Genomic DNA, 25,068 nt, shown 5'->3' on the forward strand with positions numbered 1-25,068 from the left:
TGCCATAGGATTACAATTACCCCCAAATTCTGTGATTTTAGCTGTTTTTATGTTTTTTCAAAAAACATCCAGATCCAAAACCAAAACCCATAAGGGTGGTTTTGGCAAAACCAATCCAGATCCAAAACGCGAACAGGGATCCAGATCCAAAACCAAAACACAAAACCCGAAAAAGTCTCTGCCGCACACCTATAAGAATAACCCACCCAAATCTAGAATTCTCTGCACATGTTATATATGCCCCCCCTGCAGTGCACATAGCATTGGTGTCACGCTTGGCTGGTTTTGAGGATCCGGCAGCTGAGACTTGCCCAAGGAAGTAGTAGAAGACGTGGGGGCTGGATATAGTTCCTTCTTATGGGACAGGGATCAATGGAGAATGTAGGCGGAGCTATGAGTTAGTGGGTAGTAGTTTTTGAGAACGAGACTAAGGAAAAGAACTGTGGCTTGTGAACGTTGACTTGAAGACGAGGTTTTAAGACAAAGAACTGTGGACTGTGACTTTAAAAGACAAGGCTGAGGATAATGAACTGCGGACTGTGAATGGTGGTTTGAAGACGTGGCTGGAGATAAAAGAGCTGTGGACTATGGCTTGAAAGACGACACTGTAGATAATGGACTGCGGACTGTGGATGGTGGTTTAAAGATGTGGCTGGAGACGAAGGACTGCGGACTGTGGCTTGAAAGGCGAGACTGTAGATAATGGACTGCGGACTGTGGCTTGAAAGACTAGGCAGAAAGCCCGAGACCGTCCATGCCCTAAGGCTCATACTGGACCGGGGTTTCAAGGGGCACTTCCACAGGCAGCGGTAGGTTAAGAACGGCAGGGCTGCAGCAGTAACTGAGAAACGGCTAAGCAGAGTTACGAGTAACCAGAACACGGCAAGAATCCTGGGAGCACAGGGCTAAAGCACCTACAACAGGGTTGTAACTTGAAGCACTGGCCACCCTGTCATAAACCAGCCCCCTTTTATAAGGAGAACTCTCCCTGGATTGGCTGGAAGAAACAGGAGGCCGGCACTATGCTCCAAAACTTGGCCTTCAACATGGCAGCACCCAGTAAGGCAGACTTCCCTGCATAGCCATACAACCCATAGCCCCTGGTCTCCTAGCAACTACCTGGCAAGAGAGACCTGCTGTAGCTGCGTACCGCCGCCACAAGCAGACCCCCTGCTGCCGCTTACTGCTACACACGGCCCCGGAGTGGCAGCCCTCCTCCGCCGCTGCCCACATGCCGCCTGTACAGCAAGCCCCGTGGTCCCGGTGTACCGGTAAGACCCCGGACACTGACAGTTGGCAGATATATATGTGATCCAGGGTATGAGCATTCGAAAGTCCAGAGTCTACTGGAATGCCAATGCCGACATCCTGACGGATCAAAATGCCAGCGCCGTAATCCCAACTGACCTCTGTCAGGAGTCCTCTGTGGTAGGCTGTGGGGAGGGGGTTTAGGCATCACCTGGGAGGGTTAGGGTTAGGCAATGGGGAAAAGACATTTAAGTTTAGGCTGCGGGAAGGGGGATATAGGTTTGGGCACCACCATAGAGGGTTACGGTTAAGCTGTGTGTGCATCTGGGTGAGGGTTTAGAGTTAGGGTGTGGGAAGGGAAGGTTAGGGTTAGGGGGGGTAAGAGGGCAGTCTGAACATACTTAACTGACCCCTGTTAGGATTCACTGCTTCAGGAAGCTGGTATCAGTCATATGACCACTGGCATCCCATCCATCTGCATATCATTTGTATTCCACATATTATTCATACTGTATAGAAAACAATTTAAAGGGAAGCTAAATATACCTACTGTACACACAAACACACACACACACACACACACACACACACACACACACACACACACACTTTCCCTTTAAATTGTTTTAATTAATAAAGCATTATGCGATTTTTACATTTAATTGTTTCCTTTACTATCATTTGGTCAGTTTCCCTGTTCCCCCCTTATTTACTCAGCTTAATTTAAAGGGTCTCGACCAGTACTTTCCATCTGTTTAATTTGCATAAAAATATATTAAGAAAACACAAGCTAAATAAAAACAGTGCAGTGGATGAACGCAACCCATCCTTGAACTTTTACAGTATTTGGGAGACGACTTAAAAAGCATACCGTCCAAGCCTCAGTATATTTAAAATGGCTTACAGTTCTATCTAAACTGTTTATTTAGCCCTGCTACACGCATTGAAGCTGAACTACTGGCCTCCACAATTATGAATATCTCTGCTTTGGTTACATACTGATGGCATCTTCTCTTTGAATTCTGCATGCAGCTAAAAAATATCTAAAGGTCAAGAGGGTGGAAGGCTATAAATGAGGGGGAAAACGTTATCTGTAATGCTTTGTTAAAAGCTAAGGCCTGCAAAAATCAACATGATATGCACAGAACGGAGCTGTATGAATAATTAAATCCAGATTTTTCAGGTTGGACTTTTAATTGCCAAAGCAAGTTACTATGACTATGCATATTTAAACATTTATTTTTCTTTATACAACTTTGTGTACGTTTTCAGTAACTATTATATATATATATATATATATAAGAAAATAATAATTTTGTTGAGCTACTTAATGAAAAACTAACTATGCCAGCAGCAGGCGAGCGCACAGAGTCACCTTGCGGCCTCGCTTTGCTCACCATACGGCACGCTCGGTGGCTCGCTACGCACGCCACAGGTTCTATTCCCACTCTATAAGTGTCGTGGACACCCACAAGTGGGAATAGCCCCTAAGCATCAAGATTCTGGCTGTCGGCATTATCGGCTATCGGGATGTGATGTATGTCAGAGTTCTTTTGGCCCCGGATGGCTGCAAAATTTCCATGCACTCTCCGTTTATGTGTTTATGTAGCTTGGTCTTTTAGAAACAGGCATAGCGAATATCATTGTCTTTTCTCTATGCATAGAAGATGTATGGTGGAAAGACATTGGTCCTAATTCAGATCTGATCACTGGGCTGTGTTTTTTGCTGCCCTGCGATCAGATAGTCGCCGCCTACAGGGGAGGGTTTGCTTGCTGTGCAAGTGTGTGTTCGCTTGTGTTGCAGAGCTGCACAAAAATCAGTTTGTGCAGTCTCTGCGCAGCCCAGGACTTACTCCTCCCATGCGATTGTTTCCTGCTGATTGGGGCCGGAGCTGACATCAGACACCCTCCCTGAAAAGCCCGCCTGCATTTTTACGGACACTCCTGGAAAACGGTCAGTTGACACCCACAAACGACCACTTCCTGTCAATCACCTTGCGAACGCCCATGCATTCGGATTTTTTGCACCATCCCGTCACTAGGTGCTGATGCCTGTTGCTGTTGTGTGACATGCTGGCGCATTGCGGCTCAGATGCATGCGCAGTTCGGATCTGATTGCATGCTGTGCGAAAACGCACAGCAGTGATCAGATCTGAATTACCCCCATTGTTCTTCATTCAGCCTGAACACTTATTTGATCTGTTTCAAATGGACCAAACAATAAAAGAGAAAAGACTACAGCATGGTTTATTTACAGCTAGAGATGAGGGGATTTGTTTCAAAATTTCAGGTCTATCAAATTTTGCAGCAGAACAGGCCATTTAGCAGGGTGCAAAGTGCCATTATATAATCTTAGGGTGCAAATCAATTGTTATCGTCGCATTCGCACCTATACACTTCCTCAGACAGCTATCCAATTGTTTCTGCCGACGAGCAGGCTAACATAATTTCTGCTTGCAAGTAGGTGGCGAAAAGTGTCTTTAGTTCCCAAATAACACTTTTATCATCATGCCTAGTACTTTAGTCGGGTTTAGCTTCTTGGCGTGACTATGCCTGGTGCTTCTGGATGCGATCAGTGTGAAAAATGATTGGCATCCAAACAATTGCATATTGCCACATCTAAAGTAATGGGGTATATGCAATTATGGACACCCATTAAACAATTGAATTGCCCATTCAGAGTTTCATGTTTGCTGTACCCTACACAGAATCTCATTCCAAACTGTATTTTACAATCATGCATGCTACAAAATTAATTTATAGCCCATGGAAAATACTGAGATGACAACAGTCTGCTATGTGGTGCAGTTGGAGTAGGGTTAGGGACACTCCAAGCCAAAGTCTGCAGTCACAGGGTTTGACTCAGGTCTGCATGCAAAGCAGCCACATCTACTTTGAGAGCCTGATTCAGAGATGGATGGAAATTCAATGCCACATACAAGCAGCACTGAATTTCCATTAGATTTCTAGGAGGACATGCAGGAGACTTCTCAGAAGAACAGACACCTATTGCATGTAACTGCAACTTATGTCGCTAGCTGGGATCCAACACCATGACCATTGGTCGCAATGTCCCACGCAGTCGGCCAGCTGAGAATTTCTAGGAATCATGCCTCCCCCCTGCCCCCTCCCCACTCCCTCTATGGCACTGCCTTTTAATTAGGCAGTGGCGGAATGTACAAGGGCAACATTGCAAGAATGGGCCTTGTGCAGCCGCAGGTTCCTGACAATTGTGAATCTGCATGCTGCCATCCACCAGTGATAATCTCTGAATCAGGCACTGAATGCTTGAAAATAGCAGCAGAATTTTATTTTGAGTCTGCCACATCTATATGGCCACAACTGTAATATATTTGTGAGCGCAGCCATCCTGACTATCAGCAGAGCAAACCTTTCTTATGTGCAAAGGATCAGTCAGAAATTGACACATCTTTGTGTATACTCACCTCTGAATAGTCCACAATTCTCTCTATATGCCCAATAGACATTTACAATAAATGTATGCTAATTGCAATCGCCTAAATGCTGGGCCTGGTTATCTAGGGTCACAAAGGCATTGGACTGAAAATGTTCTAGGGCCTGTTAGGAGAAGCAAAGGAGCTGAGACCAGTGTTACATGGATGTGGCCAGTGTCATGTGAGGGTATACCCCCCCTACACTATCACCCCCAATGCCTTCCTAAATATGTAAAAGCATAAACATTGTATTCTTTTGTGAGGAAATTAGATATACAATTTTAATACCTATGATTTATGACGAATAATGTGACCAGCTAGTGGCCGGTCATCATTATGCTATCATGATGATGGGCCTATTTTTCTTTGGATGCCTGGAGATGTAACTACATCTTCCTTTCAGATTTGGTCATGCCCCTTCAGTACTTGGGCCCTGCAGCTGTCTCAACGGCCCTGACCATATGTACTTAAAAAAAAAACGGCCTTTCATAATTTTCAAATTTAGACTTGCAAAATTGTATTTTGACCCATTGTGAAAAAGGGCTTTTAGTAATTGTATTTGCTGCGAGAATACCATGAATTTTCACAGATACAATATCTCTATGTATTATTTTCATTTGTTATTTTATGGCACTAGGTGTTTTTCAGAACCTTGATTATTTTATAATCTATAAAGTTTTTGGACTGTTTTTGCTTGCTGAAATGTAATGAGTACAGACACCTTTTTCTATTTTCTGAAAAGAGGAAGTTCTTCTTCTGTCATTTCTAATATATTTGAATACTTCTTCCTTGTACTTCTATCGCAATACTAGTCCATTCCTGCTAATAACTGCTAGGTAGACAGTGATTTGTACACTGGACCTTCATAAGTTTAGGTGAATACTGGTACCTTTTTTCATAGTACCAGTACTTGTTTTCATAGACAAAAAAGTACTGATCTGATATATACCTATTTCATGGTTGAAAATATAGGGAGGTATGCAATAGGATTTCTCAATTATACACACTTAGGGCCTTATTCATGTTTGTAAGTAAAGCAAAAAAGCAAGCAACTGTGCAAAACCATGCTGCACTGCAGGTGGGGTAGATATAACGGGTGTAGTGTGGTATGCCGGCGGCCGGGCTCCCGGCGACCAGGATACCGGCGCCAGGAGCCCAACCGCTGGCATACCGACAGCGTGGCGAGCGCAAAGGAGCCCCTTGCGGGCTCGATGCACATGCCTCGCTATTTATTCTCCCTCCAGGGGGGGCGCGTAGACCTCCCATGAGGGAGAATATCTGTCGGTATGCCGGGTGTCGGGATTCCGGAGCCAGTATACTGTGCGCCAGGATCCCGACTTTAAGACCACCCGATGTAACACGTGCAGAGATAGTTACATTGGGTGGGTTTGTTCAAACTGAAATTTAAATTGCAGTGTTAAAATAGAGCTTTCCAATATCTGTGGGCTAAATTCAAAAGTAGCCAGCATTTACCCAGCACAGAAAAAATATAACCCACCCAAATCTAAATCTTCATATATTACATCACCCCACCTACAGTGCAACATGGTTTTGACAATTTGCTTGCTATTTTGCTTTAATATAAAAAAATGATATAAACCATTTCTGCACAACAAACATTGGGCCTAATTCAGACCATGGTGGTCATTCCGAGTTGTTCGCTCGCTAGCTGTTTTTAGCAGCCGTGCAAATGCTATGCCGCCTCCGACTGGGAGTGTATTTTAGCTTAGCAGAAGTGCGAACGAAAGAATCGCAGAGCGGTGGCAAAGTTTTTTTGTGCAGTTTTAGAGTAGCTCAATACCTACTCAGCGCTTGCGATGACTTCAGACTATTCAGTTCCTGTTTTGACGTCACGAACACGCCCTGCGTTCGGCCAGCCACTCCTGCGTTTTTCCTGGCATGCCGGTGTTTTTTCTGATCACTCCCTGAAAACAGTCAGTTGACACCCAGAAATGCCCACTTCAAGTCAATCACTCTGCGGCCACCAGTGCGACTGAAAAGCTTTGCTAGACCCTGTGTGAAACTACATCGGCCATTGTAAAAGTTAAAAAGCTCCATATCTGTGCTCAGTGTGCTACAAATATCTGTGCTCAGTCTGCTGCATTGTGGGTACCACCAGTATATAATTATAGTAGTACAGTACAGTAGGACATTGCTGTATCTTGCAGCTCCGTGTCAGACTCAGTTCTAGACAGTATCCTGATCATCAGTGCTCAATATCTGCTACATTGTTGTGTGACCAGTATATACTATATATATTATATATAGTAGTACAGTGCAGCATTTTGGTGACCAATAGTATATAGTTGTACAGTACAGTAGGCCATTGCTGCATCTTGCAGCTCCGTGTCACTGCAAGTATCCATTCCATATCTGTGCTGCATTTTTGTTAGCTGTATATATAGTAGTACAGTGCAGCATTTTGGTGACCAACAGTATATAGTTGTACAGTACAGTAGGCCATTGCTGTATCTTGCAGCTCCGTGTCACTGCAAGTATCCATTCCATACCTGTGCTGCATTTTTGTGAGCTGTATATATAGTAGTACAGTGCAGCATTTTGGTGACCAACAGTATATAGTTGTACAGTACAGAAGTCCATTGCTGTATCTTGCAGCTCCGTGTCACTTCAAGTATCCATATCTGTGCTGCATTGTTTGTGAGCACTATAGTAGTACAGTGCAGCATTTTGGTGACCACCAGTATATAGTAGTACAGTACAGTAGGCCATTGCTGTATCTTGCAGCTCCGTGTCACTTCAAGAATCCATATCTGTGCTGCATTGTTGTGAGCAGCAGGGCCAGTGCTAGGGTGTTCGGCGCCCCCCTGCAAACTATAAATTTGCGCCCTCCCATATTCCTTTGGCGCGTGCCGGGAAAAGGGGTGTGGTCTCACAAGTAAGGGGCATGGCCACACACAAGTACCCCCATTTACAATTACGCCACAATGTAGCACAATCTTATTAATCTTATACGTAATGCCCCACCCGTAGTAGTAGCGTCCTTATACGTAATGCCCCACCCGTAATAGTAGCGTCCTTATATGTAATGCACCCCAGTAGTAGTAGCATCCTTATACATAATGCCCCCCCAGTAGTAGTAGCATCCTTATACATAATGCCCCCCGAGTAGTAGTAGCATTCTTATACATAATGCACCCACAGTAGTAGTAGCGTCCTTATACGTAGTGCACCCCCAGTAGTAGACGCGTCCTTATACGTAATACCCCCCAATAGTAGTAGCGTCCTTATACGTAGTGCACCCCCAGTAGTATTAGCGTCCTTACACGTAATGGCCCCCCCAGTAGTAGCGTTGTTACACGTAATGCCCCCCTGTAGTAATAGCGTCCTTATACGTAATGCCCCCCCAGTAGTGGCGTCCATAGAGCGCGCGCACAGACATACCTCACACACACACACACATACACACCCACCACACACACTTCTCTCTCACCCTCCACTTACCTAATCCAGTCTCCCTCTGTACAGCAGCCAGGTCCGTGTAGCTCCGCCCCTTATGGACCATTTAGCCACGCCCCCTACCATCCCGTGTAGCTCCGCCCCCTTCTGTCCCGTACTCGGCGCTCTCATAGTCACACAGATGAGATGAGGTGAGGGGAGGGAGGGAGGAGGCGTAACATGCTGCAGGTGCCCGCTGCCAGTGCCTGTCATACAGTGACAGACACAGCAGTGGCAGCAGCAGCAGGGGGGACAGGACGGCGCAGCAGGGAAGGGATGCAGAGCAGTGGAAGCGCCTATCCGTCCCAGCGCCTCCCTGCACTGCATCCCTTTGCTGAGCGGGTAGCGCCGGGCCTGGTGAGCAGTATATAGTAGTACAGTACAGCATTTTGGTGACCACCAGTATATATAGTAGTACAGTACAGTAGGCCATTGCTGTATCTTGCTGCTCTGTGTCACTTCTAGTATCCTGATCAGTGCTTAATATCTGTGCTCAGTGTCAGTGCTGCATTGTGGTGACCAGTATACTACAGTACAATAGTCCAGTGCTGTTCTCGCTGCTCAGTGTCAGTTCTCCGTAGTATCATCAGTGATCAGTATAATCAGTGCTCAGTATAATCAGTGATCAGTATAATCAGTGATCAGTATAATCAGTTCTCAGTATAATCAATTTTCAGTATAATCAGTGCGCTGTTAGACATGCGCCCGTTTTCCGCCATTAGTGCATTGGGATTTAGACAATTGATGAAGTTATTGTGTCCCCGGTACAAAATCCCATCTAGATACCACTTCACTAGGCAGGCGATAGCGAGATTTTACCAATTAATATCAGTGATTTATAATTAATTATTAATTACAGTGATCTTGCCAAATGATTCCAGTGATTTTGTCATTTTCTTTCAGTGATTTGGACCAATAATACCATTGATTAGAACGAATAATTCCTGTAATATTGAGGTGTTTGTGTCGCTTAGCTTAACCATCCAGCGACCACAGTGCACCTCTTTTTCTCTTTTCTTTGCATCATGAGCTGTTTGGGGACTATTTTTTTTAAGTGCCATACTGTCTGACACTTCCGTATATGTCCAGTAGTACTGCCATTTGATATAATTCCCAACATTACTGCCATTTAATTCCAGTGATTTTGTCATTTTCTTCCAGTGATTTGGACCAATAATACCATTGATTAGAATTAATAATTCCTGTGATTTTGTCATTTTCTTCCAGTGATTTGGACCAATAATACCATTGATTAGAACGATTAATTCCTGTGATATGGAGGTGTTTGTGTCGCTTAGCTTAGCCGTCCAGTGACCACAGTGCACCTCTTTTTATCTTTTCTTTGCATCATGTGCTGTTTGGGGGCCAATTTTTTTAAGTGCCATCCTGTCTGCCACTGCAGTGCCACTCCTAGATGGGCCAGGTGTTTGTGCCGCCCTCTTGGGTCGCTTAGCTTAGTCATCCAGCGACCTCTGTGCAAATTTTAGGATTAAAAATAATATTGTGAGGTGTGAGGTGTTCAGAATAGACTGGAAATGAGTGGAAATTATGGTTATTGCGGTTAGTAATAATATAGGATCAATATTACCTCCAAATTCTATGATTTAAGCTGTTTTTGAGGGGTTTTTTAAAAAAACACCCGAATCCAAAACACACCCGAATCCGACAAAAAATTTAAGGTAGGTTTTGCCAAAACGAGTCCGAATCCAAAACACGGCCGCGGAACCGAATCCAAAACCAAAACACAAAATCCAAAAAATTTCCGGTGCACATCTCTAGTATTTATAAATATTAATAATGTCCCTTCTCAGCCGCCTCATTCCAGTGTAAACATATCTAACATTGTGAGTCTTTCCTCATAATTCAGTGCCTCTAACCCCTTAACCAGTTTGGTGGCTCGCCTCTGAACCTTTTCTAGTTCCAAGATATATATTTTATAGTGCGGTGCCCAGAACTGTACACAATATTCCTGGTGTGGCCGTACCCAGGGACGTGCAGTCAGGGGAGGCAGGGGAGGCAGTGCCTCCCCTGTCATTAGTGATTCAAATAATACAAAGAAGATACTTATGACACATATTCTGTGTTATAAGTATCTTCTTTATATTATGGTATTCATTTTCAGAGAAAATACCTGTTTAAAGTGATTTCGGAGGCACCGAGAGCAGTGCCTCCCGCTGCCAATTGCAAGTTGCCGGAAGCAGGGGGTGGGCAGGGGGCGGGGCCAAGCAGCTGGCTGTAAAAGCCCATTAAAAAATCACTGTAAGCGGCACCTTTACAAGTGCCTCAGTGCAGGGACGTGCTTTCAGCCCATATGAAAGCACGCCCCTGTCACTGAAAGCAGATGTGATTGGGCACCAGATCAGCACTGACGTGACCTGCATCCGACTGTCACTGTCAGTGCTGTACTGGGAGTCATAGTGTCAGCCAGGGGCGGATTGATCTGGCGGGGATGAAATACCGGTGGTCCGGTCCTGTAGTGTCTGCTCTGCAGGCTTGCGGTACCTGCTGTAGTGGTTTACATAAAAAAAAAAAATGAAAAGGGAAAAAAGTGGGCGTCGCCACAGGCCGTGATTAGGCAACGCCCCCACCAACTATGCCGGGCGGCCTGTCAGTGGCCCTGCTTGTTCCTCATGTAGCTGGCTCCTCTTCATCTGGCAGCCCCCTTCCAGCGCTCATGCAGACATGCACACTTTGACCCGCTCAGTCAGAACGGGACCCAGACAGACCCACTGCTGAAACAGAGGAGAAAGGTGACTGGGGTAGGGCTTGGGTACAGGTGTGCAGGGCTGGGGTATATTGTGTGAGGGAGGTTGCTGGGTGCAGGTATGGGTGCATGAGGGAGGTTGCTGGGTGCAGGGCTGGGGTATACTGTGTGAGCAGTGCCGTTTCTTGCAGCGGGCAAGCCGTGCAACCGCACAGGGCGCTTGCCGCGGCACTTTTCAGGTCCTTCTCCCCCCCCCTCTTCCCGAATACTCCCGCTTGAGGGGCGGAGTTTCGTGGAATGACGCGGTTGTGTTGTGTCGTCACGACACAATCGCGTCATTACGCGAAACTCCGCTCTCCGAACAGGAGTACCGACGACAAGAGGAGGGGGGAGCCAAGCTGGAAGGAGGAGGCGGCCGGTGCGAGGAAGGAGAGGGGGACGGAAGAGCGGGAAGATCCTCTTCATATGTAAGTAGTCTCTCTCTCTCCCCCCCTCCCTCTCCCTACCTCCCCCCCCACTTGACACTTGCCTGCCGTACTGTGTAAAATGGGGACGCTTGCCTGCCGTACTGTGTAAAATGGGGACACTTGCCTGCCGTACTGTGTAAAATGGGGACACTTGCCTGCCGTACTGTGTAAAATGGGGACGCTTGCCTGCCGTACTGTGTAAAATGGGGACATGTGCCTGCCGTAATGTGTAAAATGGGGACATGTGCCTGCCGTACTGTGTAAAATGGGGACATGTGCTTGCTGTAATGTGTAAAATGGGGACATGTGCCTGCCGTAATGTGTAAAATGGAGACATGTGCCTTCCGTAATGTGTAAAATGGGGACATGTGCCTGCCGTAATGTGTAAAATGGGGATATGTGCCTGCTGTAATGTGTAAAATGGGGACATGTGCCTGCCGCAATGTGTAAAATGGGGACATGTGCCTGCTGTAATGTGTAAAATGAGGACATGTGCCTGCTGTAATGTGTAAAATGGAGACGTGCCTGCTGTAATGTGTAAAATGGGGACACTTGCCTGCAGTACTGTGTAAAATGGGGACACATGCCTGCCGCAATGTGTAAAATGGGGACACGTGCCTGCCGCAATGTGTAAAATGGGGACACGTGCCTGCCGCAATGTGTAAAATGGGGACACGTGCCTGCCGCAATGTGTAAAATGGGGACTCTTGCCTGCCGTACTGTGTAAAATGGGGACTCTTGCCTGCCGTACTGTGTAAAATGGGGACTCTTGCCTGCCGTACTGTGTAAAATGGGGACTCTTGCCTGCCGTACTGTGTAAAATGGGGACTCTTGCCTGCCGTAATGTGTAAAATGGGGACTCTTTCCTGCCGTAATGTGTAAAATGGGGACTCTTACCTGCCATACTGTGTAAAATGGGGACACGTGCCTGCCGTAATGTGTAAAATGGGGACTATTGCCTGCCGTACTGTGTAAAATGGGGACTCTTGCCTGCCGTACTGTGTAAAATGGGGACTCTTGCCTGCCGTACTGTGTAAAATGGGGACACGTGCCTGCCGTAATGTGTAAAATGGGGACTCGTGCCTGCCGTACCGTGTAAAATTGGGCCTTTTTTTTCATGTGGTGGCTGTGATGAGGCCACGCCCATTTTAATGAGGCCACACACCCTTGCCGGGAGCGCGCGCGCATGCTTTTTCTTTTTTTTTCTATGGGGGGGGGGGGGGGGCGGCACATTTTTAAATCTCGCACTGGGAGCCAAATCGGCTAGAAACAGCCCTGTGTGTGAGCAAGGTTGCTGGGTGCAAGTATGGGTGCATGAGGGAGGATGCTAGGTGCAGGGCTGGGGTATAGGTGTGTGAGAGAGTGTGTGTGTGGGGGGGGGGTGCCGCCGCCATCAGTCAGTGCCTCACCAGTCACTGACCTCACTGCACGTCACTGGCCGTACCAATGATTATGCAGTGGCAGGATTACATTCTCATCCCTTCATTTCCCCATTTTATGCAAGCTAACAACTTATTTGCTTTTGTTGCGGCATTTTGACATTGCATACTACTACTGAGTCTATAATCGATGAGCACACTCAAATTCTTTTCAACCACCATTATCCCTACATTTTTCGTCATTTAGTATATATGTTGCATGATTATTCTTACTCCCAAAGTGCATAAATTTAAATTTTTCTATATTGAACCTCATTCTCCATTTGTCTGCCCAGACCTCCAGTCTGGATAAGTCATTCCATAGAGACTCAACATCCTTATCAAAATTAATTACTCGACACAGTTTAGTATCGTCTGTGAAAATTGACACTGTGCTTTCTAGGCCCACTCCTAAGTCATTAATGAATATGTTAAACAGCAATGGCCCGAGCACTGAACCTTGCGGTATTCCACTAAGCACTGAGGCCCATTCAGAGAACTTCCCATTAATCACCACTCGCTGTTCCATTGGCCCTCATTCCGAGTTGATCGTTCGCAAGGCGATTTTAGCAGAGTTGCTCACGCTAAGCCGCCGCCTACTGGGAGTGTATCTTAGCATCTTAAAATTGCGAACGATGTATTCGCAATATTGCGATTACAAACTACTTAGCAGTTTCAGAGTAGCTCCACACTTACTCGGCATCTGCGATCAGTTCAGTGCTTGTCGTTCCTGGTTTGACGTCACAAACACACCCAGCGTTCGCCCAGACACTCCTCCGTTTCCCCGGCCACTCCTGCGTTTTTTCCGGAAACGGTAGCGTTTTTTCCCGCACGCCCATAAAACGGCCTGTTTCCGCCCAGTAACACCCATTTCCTGTCAATCACACTACGATCGCCGGAGCGATGAAAAAGCAGTGAGTAAAAATACTATCTCCATTGTAAAATTACTTGGCGCAGTCGCAGTGCGAATATTGCGCATGCGTACTAAGCGGAATTTCACTGCGATGCGATGAAAAATACAGAGCGAACGACTCGGAATGAGGGCCATTGTACAGCCAATTACTTACCCAAGTACAAATAGTGTTACCCACCCCAAGGTCTCTCAATTTGAAAATTTGTCTCTTATGTCAAAGTCAGAAAAATATCACTATGCACACTGCCATATTTGCACCTCATACATGTCCGCTCTGCGCGTGCGTGCGCTCTCCCGTGCGTGCGCATACTCGCTGTTGCGGGCACCCGCAGGCGCACGGTATGCGCATTTACGGTAGAGATTGTATGCGTCTAGCGGGCGACTCTTTCGTTACATATTTTCACCATATAATGTATTTTGTAGATTATGGTCCCTTTGATAGAATCTGAAAGTTTGGTTAATGTAGAATGTTCATGTACGGAGAAATCCCTCTTTGTTTGATACGAAGGGTCAGACAGGAGTAATACAGTGGTGTTTAGTATCCATCGGAAGAGTATTTAATTAGCAATATTCCGGTGTTGGTTTGAAGCGAATTAATTGCTCGTGCGAATAGTTATGGACATAAGAAGTTTATGTCCATTTACTATTATTTGCACTTACTTATCCATGCGGCGGGAAACCTAGTTACCCACCCACCTGAGCAGTTGGAAATTGTCACAGCCCACCTGTATGAATCAACCTATGACCTTTTGTTATAATGCGAGGAGGAATTCCTGTGTCCAATGAACAATGAGATTGTAGGGACCATTGAATTATATTGTGTGTGGGGCATAAATAGACAAGCCGATCACATCCAGCTCTCACTCTTCAACGGTTCTCATTGCTGATAATCGGGAGCTGGATGTCCAGAGGCGCATGCGATCGTTCCCCTTTGTGCGTAAGTTTTTCTCCGCAATCATATTGTCTTATTGTCATTGTGAGCCATTTCTCTCTCTGTCTCTTCTCCCCTTTCTCTCTTAATTTTCCTGCAAACGTAATTGTATTATATTGTATTTCCTGTGTAGTTATCTGGTTAGTTAGTCTATGTTATATTGTAGTGTGTGACTTGTATTGTATTATTCTTTTTGCAAGTAATAACATTCATATAAGGCATTAGACCCTAAGCACGGTATCTGTGTATTTCTTATAGTGTTAAGTATTCTCAGAGCGTCGGTGACGCTCGAACAGCTTTTAAGTTAATAAGGTTACACTGTGTTGCATCTACACCCTATCTCTACACTAAGGTTTTACTGCATATTACATTGTTTATGGTTTAGATATAAAGGTTTAACATTGTGAGCGTCTGCGCCGCTGGTGATCTCCTCGTGGTCCCGAGCGTCCGCTACGCTATAGCGAACCATTACGTTAGTCAGCAGCCAATAGCGTGCCTGCCTGTGATCTCTTGGCCGTGAGCGAACGTGACGCTTGAGCGTCTCGACCACGGCTAAGACATTGTTACGCAACGTGCGTACCCTTACGGTACTCCATACGTCAATAGCGTACAGTGTTCTTAGGCCTCTTAAAGGGTTTTAAATAAGATAAATATTTAGCTTTATCAATTGGGGGCTCGTCCTGTCCTTCACATATCTCTGCTAGGTAATTTCAGCAGACATTATCCATCAGCAAAGGGCGGGAGATCATATTCTTCGCAGTGCTGACGGGATAAGCGTCTGCTTCGCTTAGTAAAGGGTGCTGAGGGAATCCGGAACCGGAGGTAAGAACAACACGCTAGTGTCTTTTAAAACTGTTTATTTCTATCTTGCGTACGCACACACGCATATCTGCATTTCTTTTTCGTGTATTTTCATATATCACTCTCCTGGTTGCCATTTTATAAATTGATAAACGTGCTAAGAGAGATTTGTCGCTATTTCATAGTTAAAGTGTAAAAGTAATATATTAAGGGATAAATTGTAAAGCACACACGCAGCTCTACCTAAAGGTACAAGGAGAGATTGGTGTGGGGTTCAGTAGAGGATCGAGGATCATCTACATTGATAAACGTGTACATTGTGTTACGGTGGACATTGGTTTTGTGTACACGTGTCTCTAACAAAGGGCTGAGACTCGCGTACGCAAAGGCCGACGCACGCAGCGTAAATTACGCAACGGAGCGTCTGGGTACGCCCACGTAACTCAAGTCACACGATAGTGTTGATTTTTAACAAGCGAAAAGGTGGCAAGGCGATAAATAGCGCAACAGGCGATAAATAGCGCAACAGGCGATAAATAGCGCAAGTTTATTTTAGTATTCGAAATTTAAATTAACAGATCCTTCTCCAAATTTACAACACATCTGGTCTAAAGAAAATTTCTGCGCAGAAATAGAAATAGAAACAAAAGTGTATATGTGGTGAGTGAGTGTTTGTTTTTACAATTTTGGGGATTGAACCACAGAAATCATCGAGTTCTCGTGAAGGTACATATGTGTAAGTGACATGCACGGTGGCTAGGGAGGCATCTCTGGTTAAACATAAAATTTGAGCATTAGAGTGTAGCGGACCAGGAGGTATAGCAGACCAGGAGGTCGTATAACAGACCAGGAGGTCTAGGTACAAAGAAGTCCGCTATAGAGACAAGGCACAACACCAAGAAGGGTTGGTGCAACACCCATATAGGCCATAAAGCTCAGGCTGAAGGAATTCGCAGCTGCTGAATGTCGATTCCACTGGTCGCTCCGTACATAAGATTAGTTGCTTATGTACTGAACGATTGTACCGCACGTAATTGTGTGCATTAGTTAGTAACCTGCCCAGTACCATTTGTGTACAAACCCGGTCATAAACGCTATTTGTACATTCTAACGTGATTTGTGTAATTTTTTATTTTTTCAAAAAGGGAAGTTCGCTGGTCACTCAAGAATTATCCGACAACCCCACCTTTACTGGAAAGGGTTAATGCTCTTCGGATCACACTCACATGTTCCAGTAAACGAAGGTTAATAGGGGCCCTGGGTCGAGTACGCCAGCACTATATCAGTGTGTGGGCATATTGGTCGGCGTGGGTGAGTGAGTGAGGTGCTCAGTAAACTTCACAGTCAACCTATCTTTGAATATTTTGTTTTTTTGTAAGGGTTCGCTGAAGACCCTGATATAAAGGTCAGAGGTAGAGCAAGCAACACCTGCAAATTATGGGGGCCAGTTGTTCAGGAAGGGGGCGATCAACCTCGGTTCGGGTTGATTCTGTAAACCGACCAGTCGGGTCGGCAAGGTATGTAATGTGTGAAAAATACGGAAGACACACAGAAATTTTATGTGATGAATGGGAGAAAATGACTGTACATGACGGGGAGAAATTCCCAAGAGTAGGCAGCTTCAGCCCAGAAGTGTTGCAAAATTTAAGGAGAAGGATATGTCTCATTAAATCAACAAAGAGACGAATCCAACATTATGATTATTTGCAGTTATGGCAACAGGAGGGTGAAATACAGAGAGGATTGGCTCAGGCGGCGGGATCTGGCCCTATCAGGAAACTGATAGCCACGGCCCCGCCGCCACCATACATATCAGGAGAGAAATTGGTTGCGGAGAATGACACATCAGGGGGTAACAAACAGGCACTTAGCAACTGTATAAATGTTAAGGATAATGTTAATAAGTTAACCAATGCAAGTATTAACCCGTGCAAGTTGTACCCTGTTTTGAACTTTCCCCAGGAGTGTGATCAAGAGGACGAATCGGCAACAATATCGGCGCTCTCTCTAGCAGCCACTATATCAGAAACAACAGTAGGCACGGCCCAACCCATAAGATTAGTAACAAAGCCCCCTAGCGGAGGGACAGGTGAGGTCGTATCAACGGGTAAGTACGGCACCATACACTATGCTGAAACCATTTCACCACAGACTGTAGAATCTACACAGAATGATGTTGTTAAACTTGCTCCCGTGAGGGTAATAGCAGTCCCAAATGGGAAAACGGACACTACAGGAGTCACTCCTATCAGGAACATTGCCATGTACAGCCCGTTTTCCCGAATGGAATTAAGAACCATAGTGTCTGAATTCCCTGATCCTAGAAAAGACTTAGTTGCTAGCCAAAAATACATCAGAGACCTAGGAAACACTTTAGAGCCCAATAACAAAGATTGGCAGATATTGCTGAGGGCTTGTTTACCCTCCAATGTCGACGCAGCTCAATTTTTAGCTGACTGTGGACTGGATCAGGATGTACCTCTTACAGATGTGTACAACAAAGACAATGTAAAAAGAATAAATTTACAGTTAAAGGAGTATTTCCCAGCTGTAGCCAAATGGAATAGAATTTTTTCCATTAAACAAAAAGAGTCAGAAACAGCTGCTGATTATTTTCACCGGGCATTATTAGAAATGGCAAAGTACACTGGCATAGAGGACATTAGGACCAATGCAAACCATCAAGAAGTAGCAGTATCTGTGCTAATGGATGGTTTAAAAGAGGCATTAAAGACCAGGGTACAGACCACACAACCATGTTGGCGAGGTCTGTCGGTGGCTACTTTGAGAGAGGCTGCTATTGATCACGACCGGAATATCACCAGACACAGGGAGTCACAAGGTGATAAGTTAATGTCAGTAAGTATACAGGCCCTGACCACAAAACAGCCTGTGTTTATATCACCAAACCCTGTGGGTAAGTCAAATGTGGTAACATGTTATTTTTGTCATAAACAGGGACACATAGCACGAGATTGTAGAGCGAAAAATTCGCAAAGATCATACCAACCCCCTAGACAACGACACGACACACGACATTGGGATCAAGATCCGCAGAGACGGAGTTATGAGCCACATACAGGGGAAACAAAAAGATACCCCCCGAACAGAGACTGGCACGCCTCTGGTAGTTCCCAGCTAACTCCCTCACAAGTAGTTGCTGCCAGCGGGATTCAGGGAGGTCACCATACCCAATAGGGGTGTGGCCATACCTGTAATCTCCAGCCAGTAAAATTGATTGCAAATCTTGGAAGTGAACCCGAGATTGCAATAAATGTAGCTGGTAAAACATTAAACTTTCTTGTAGATACGGGGGCGGCCAAATCAGTGATAAATTCGACAGTGGGCATGATAACCACTGGTAAGACAATTCCAGCCATAGGAGTAACGGGAGTAGTCCAGCACTACCCTGTTAGCAAACCAGCCGAGATTACAATAGGGCCTTTACATACCAAGCATTCCTTTTTGCTGGCTGCATCGGCACCGACTAATCTCCTGGGAAGAGACTTATTGTGTAAAATGGGGTGCGTCATTTATTGTACTCCTGAAGGTGTATTCTTGGACATACCTGAGAATCACGCTCAGGAAGTGCGAGACATGTTAGACTCCCCATCAAAATTAATGTCACATACCATTATGACAAGTAGGACTCCATCCCAAGTAGAAGAAATGACATCCCAGATACCAGAGTCACTTTGGACTAAAGATGGACAGGACACTGGATTAATGGCAAACGTAGCTCCGGTAGTTGTACAAGTAAAAGATGGTAGGATAGCTCCAAAAATCCCACAGTACCCTCTGAAGCCAGAGGTGGAGTTAGGAGTGTATCCCGTAATAGAGCGCTTGCTACAACAGGGCATTCTGGTAAGAACGTCCAGCACTACCAATAGTCCCATCTTCCCTGTGAAAAAGAGTGGGGGGATGGGTTACCGGCTAGTGCAGGATCTAAGGGGGATTAACAAAATAGTTGAGAGTCAGTTCCCCGTAGTGCCAAATCCAGCTGTCATCCTTATGCAAATCCCTCCCACTGCGAAATTTTTCACTGTTATTGACCTCTGCTCTGCTTTCTTTTCGGTACCTCTGCACCCTGACAGCCAATACTTTTTTGCATTCACATACAGAGGAGTCCAATACACATGGACTCGATTACCACAAGGTTTCATAGACAGTCCAAGTATATTTTCCCAGGCTTTGCATGATTGTTTACAGTCTTTCCAACCAGAGAGTGGATCAGTATTAATACAGTACGTGGATGATCTACTACTGTGTTCTGATTCAGTGGAAGCATCCCTGAAAGATACGAAACAGCTCCTGTTTCATCTTTCAGACACAGGACACAAGGTTTCCAAAGACAAGTTACAATTATGCCAAACTAAGGTAAAATATTTGGGACACTGTCTAACACAAGGACTGAGACACCTGACCGCTGATAGAATTCAAGCAATTAGAGACATGACTCTGCCAAAAACCCAGCAACAGATCAGAACATTTTTAGGAATGTGTGGGTATTGCCGTAACTGGATCCCAGGGTTTTCCATTCTAGCGTTACCTTTGCAGGAGATGGTCTCCTCAAACAAACCTGATCGGATTTCGCATACAGACGAGTCCGAGATGGCATTTGAGAGACTTAAACAGTGCCTAACGCAGGCACCAGCATTAGGTATGCCAGACTATGGGAAACCCTTTGAGCTGTACGGAACAGAAAGTGCTGGTTGCGCGGCAGGCGTCTTAACCCAAAAGCAAGGTGATGCCAGCAGGCCAGTAGCATACTATAGCGCTCAGCTAGATACGGTAGCGCGATCCCTCCCCACATGCTTGCGAAGCGTTGCTGCGATAGCATTGCTAGTAACGAAAAGCGAAGATGTAGTGCTAGGTCACAACCTCACAATTCATACACCACATGCAGTGTCAGCCTTGCTAAATTCTGCCCAAACCAGGCACGTCTCATCAGCACGGTTTACAAGATGGGAATTGGCACTAATGGCCCCCGTAAACATCACCATAAGGAGATGCAGTGCATTAAATCCTGCAACATATCTCCCAGGTGTGCCTGGACAGGCACAAAGGGTGGAGGATGAGAGTGGTGGGGAAGGAGGATTTAATACAAAGGAGGACACACATGATTGTATGGAATATTTGACCCAAAATTTTACCGCAAGGCCTGACATCAGTGACAACCCACTGGAAGATGGAGATCTAACTTTCTACACGGACGGTAGTTGTCACAGACAGTCAGACTCGGGAGACTTGTGTACTGGATACGCAGTCGTAGATGACCAAGGCACCATAGAAGCAGAACCGCTAGGCCCACCTCACTCAGCCCAGGTTGCTGAACTGGTCGCCCTAACCAGAGCATGTGAATTGGCTAAGGGCAAATCAGCCAATATCTACACCGACTCTAGATACGCATTCGGGGTAGTCCATGATTTCGGAGCCCTATGGCGCCTCAGAAATTTCATGACGGCAGCTGGTACACCGGTAGCGCATGCAGCTCACATTAAAAGGCTTCTAACAGCGATACAGGAACCAGACAGAGTGGCTGTTATCAAGTGTAAAGCACACACATATAGTCAAGATCCAGTATCACTTGGTAACAGCCGAGCAGACGAAGCAGCTAAGTTAGCAGCTGGTACCCCCAGACAGACAGACACCACACAACTGATGGTATTTAATACCTTCAACACACAGAAGTTGTGTGAAATGCAAAATTTGTGTTCCACACAGGAAAAGGCAGTCTGGAAGGCAAAGGGATATGGCCAGGAGTCCTCAGGACTCTGGACGGATGGACATGGTAAACCGGTGGCCCCCAGAGCATATCTTCCATGTTTAGCTGAGGCAGCTCACGGGCAGACTCATCTGGGCAAGGAAGGAATGTGCAAGTTGGTAAGAGCATATTGGTGCGCCCCAGGATTTTCATATCATGCAGGTAAGAGAGCAATGTCATGCCTTACATGCTTGAGAAAGAATATCGGAAAGGCAATACCAACAGAACCATCTCATATCCTACCTGCAGGCGGTCCTTTTCAGGTAATACAGATTGACTTTATTCAATTACCCCCTTGTCGAAATTTGAAATATGTACTTGTTTGTATAGATGTTTTTTCAAATTGGGTCGAAGCATTTCCTGCGGCCACAAATACCGCTATGTTTACTGCTAAGAAAATTGTGCAGGAATTTGTATGTAGATATGGTATCCCTAGAATTATCGAAAGTGATAGGGGTACCCATTTTACAGGTGATGTCTTTCAAGGAATGTGTAAGTTGATGGGAATTGATAGCAAGCTGCACACTCCATACCGTCCACAGGCGAGTGCGAAGGTGGAAAGAGTGAACAGCACTATTAAAAATAAACTGAGCAAAGTTATGGCAGAGACAGGATTGACATGGCCAGAAGCTTTACCCATTGTACTGTACAGCATCAGAACCACTCCCAGGTCCCCTCTTAATCTGTCTCCCTTTGAAATCTTGTTTGGTCGACAACCGCATGTTATGATTAACCCTCAGGATGATTTGAAGTGTACCAATGAAGTGACTGTAAAATACTTAATTAACATGAGTAAACAGCTAAGGAATCAAAATGATAATTTGAAGTTGGTGATTCCTGATTTACCAGATAGTAATTGTCATGACATTGAACCTGGGGATTATGTAATGATACGGAATTTTCTACGCTCAGGTTGCCTTATTGACAGATGGGAAGGACCATACCAAGTCTTATTGACTAGCACTACAGCATTGAAGGTTGCCGAGAGAGAGACTTGGGTTCATTCGTCCCATTGTAAGAAGGTTGCTGATCCAGAGAGGTCCCGTGATAAGGAACAGACGGTAGAGGAAGTTGTATCACTGGAGTGTCTGTTCCAGGAGGACTGAGGCGGCACCTGAGCATTGAAAATCACAAGATCAAAAGCAGTTGTCGATCCCCCGTTTCCCTTTTATTGTTTTTCTCCACTTCCCATCCCCTCTCCCTCAAATTATTTTTCCCCTTCTCATTCTTCTTCGTTTCCTCCTATAAGATGGACTTGCCTCAAGAGACTGTGATCCGGATTTTCCTGTTGACCATGATGTTGACCAGAGCAGTCTGTTCCGGCGAGAGTACCATGGAGGTCGAGAAAGGTTCTGGAATGGGTTCTGATGACAGAGATGGAGGCGTAGTTTTCCGAGAACAACATAATCAACAAGCAAAGGCGAGTATCAGAAAACGATCCGATAACATAGACCATAGAAGGAATTGTGAAGGATTGTTAGCTGAAGAAAACTGTATCTGTAGGCTCTGTGACAATGTGGTTGAGGATGGGTGCATTAAGAAATGCCAATCCAGTTTTAATATCCACATGGACTGGCATCCATTGAGTGACTATCACTCCTTAGTGGGTAGTGTGTTAAATCAAACAGATTGTTGGGTATGCTCTCAAGTACCTCAAGGTCACAGCAAATCAGGACTAGTACCATTTCCTTTAACGGTAGGGGAGGTACTTGAGCTAAAGGGTGGGAGACCGGTGGACAGGAGGTTTAATATCTCCAGTCCTCCTAGTTTGAAGCTCCACCAATATCATGTGGATAGATCCCTAATATGTTTTAACATTACCAATCCCCGAAAGCCGGGAAATTGGGAAGTGTCATGGAGCAACCAAACCATGACCTTTTCATATAGAGCAGATAGAATGCCGATAGATACAGAACTTATACGTCACATAGCCAGTAGAGAAAAATCTTTCCGATATAGGTATACCCTAGGAAGTAGGATTACGAGAGTTGGAGAGGTATCACCAGGATACTGCGCACATATCGTACAAACTGATACGTGTACTAAACAGATGGGAGAATTAGGGTTAGGAGATTTCACATGGAAGATGTGTAATATGGTTATGTCCTACTCCGTCCCATATGTTCTCCCCGATGATGCATATTTCATATGCGGGAGGAAGGCGTATAAGTGGCTTGCCCCAAACTCTGAAGGATTGTGTTATATTGGAAAAGTACTGCCTGATGTAATGACTGTATCACATGCCAAAATGAAAGATATTCACCGTGTTGCCCAAACTCCTTATACTCACACCCACTACGAGCACGTAGTTAAACGGCACCTGATAGAAAGAACAGAGCATCCGGCCTCTGACATGATCCATGAATCCACCGGGATTCAGTTTCTAATCGCGTTAGACATCACTCGCACCGCCAGAGGAGTGTTGAATTATAAATACATATCTGCGCTTGCAAATTTGTTAGACAATATCACAGAAATGTATGATGACACGTTCAGGTATACTGGAAGAGAACTTCAAGCTTATAAAACAGAACTGGTCCAGCATAGAATGGTTCTCAATTATCTCACAGCAGTGACAGGCGGATATTGCGTCACACTGGCAACGCAGTACGGCGTGAAATGCTGCACATATATAACGAATAGTACCGAGGACCCGGTCGAGGTCATAGACCAAAAGATGGACGATATTCTCCAATTGAAGTGGGAATTTCGCAGGAGACACAATCTCACTCTTGCTGCTATAGGTAATGAGCTGACTGGTTGGGTGTCATGGTTGAACCCGCGAAATTGGTTCTCTGGTTTAGGAGAATGGGCTCAAGGAGTCATAATGGATGTAGGGAAGTTTCTCCTATGTATCTTAGGTGTTGTCATATCCATTGGCTTGATATTTAGATGCGGTCAGGCTTTAATGAAGTGCAAACGTCGTACCAGGGTAATGAGTTTAAGGAGTGAGGAAATTGTAATTCCAATGGATTTGATTTATGACCCAAATGTAGAAACAATGATGTGATGAAAATGCGATTTCTACGGTCCGTTTCTTTCACCTGTTTTTTTCTGTTTTTTCCAAGGTAAAAAGACCTACGTTTGACGAGGAATTTGATGATCCTGTATACAGACAACTGATGGATTAAAGAAGAAGTTTTGACAACCTTATACACAGATATTTGATGAACTATGCCATAGACCCCCAGTTTCCCTAGAAATGTTAAAATTACGCTAGCCCAACACTTTTGTAAGCCTATGGACATTGACAAAGCTTTTTGCCCACACGCCTTTTGGCAAAAGCACAAAGAAGACTGCATTCAACAGACACCGAACAAGACTTCAACCGACAAATGTTCATTAACCTGACATAGAATACCACTGCATTTACCGTAATTATGTCTTTTCTTCATCTCTACAACCTTCAGGTAATTACACACATAGTCGATAGGGAATACAGGCACAGATATCAGCAATCACATATTCCCCCATTCATGTATCATCAACTAAAATGTGCTCCCCATTTTGTTGCAACCAAAATCCGAAAAGAGCTCGGTAAAGTTTGACAGCCCATCCACAGACCCGTACCACGGGATAAGAAGGAATTCAAATGTATACTTCGCAATACCTCGAAGCTTGATTTAAAACACATACGGCACGATGATACATGACCCCCAAACACGGATTCATACACACATGCTTCTGCTATCTCACTAGGACATACCCTTTTCCTACCTTCTCCTCTCCTCCCCTACCCAACCATGGAAATGTATTTACACTTGACATATATTTTTCTCTTTTTGAAATGTTTTAGGAAGTGGCAGTTATTGTTGACTGCCAAAGGGTGGACTGTCAAAGTCAGAAAAATATCACTATGCACACTGCCATATTTGCACCTCATACATGTCCGCTCTGCGCGTGCGTGCGCT

This window comes from Pseudophryne corroboree, chromosome 6 (assembly GCF_028390025.1).
Source record: "Pseudophryne corroboree isolate aPseCor3 chromosome 6, aPseCor3.hap2, whole genome shotgun sequence".
Taxonomy (NCBI): domain Eukaryota; kingdom Metazoa; phylum Chordata; class Amphibia; order Anura; family Myobatrachidae; genus Pseudophryne; species Pseudophryne corroboree.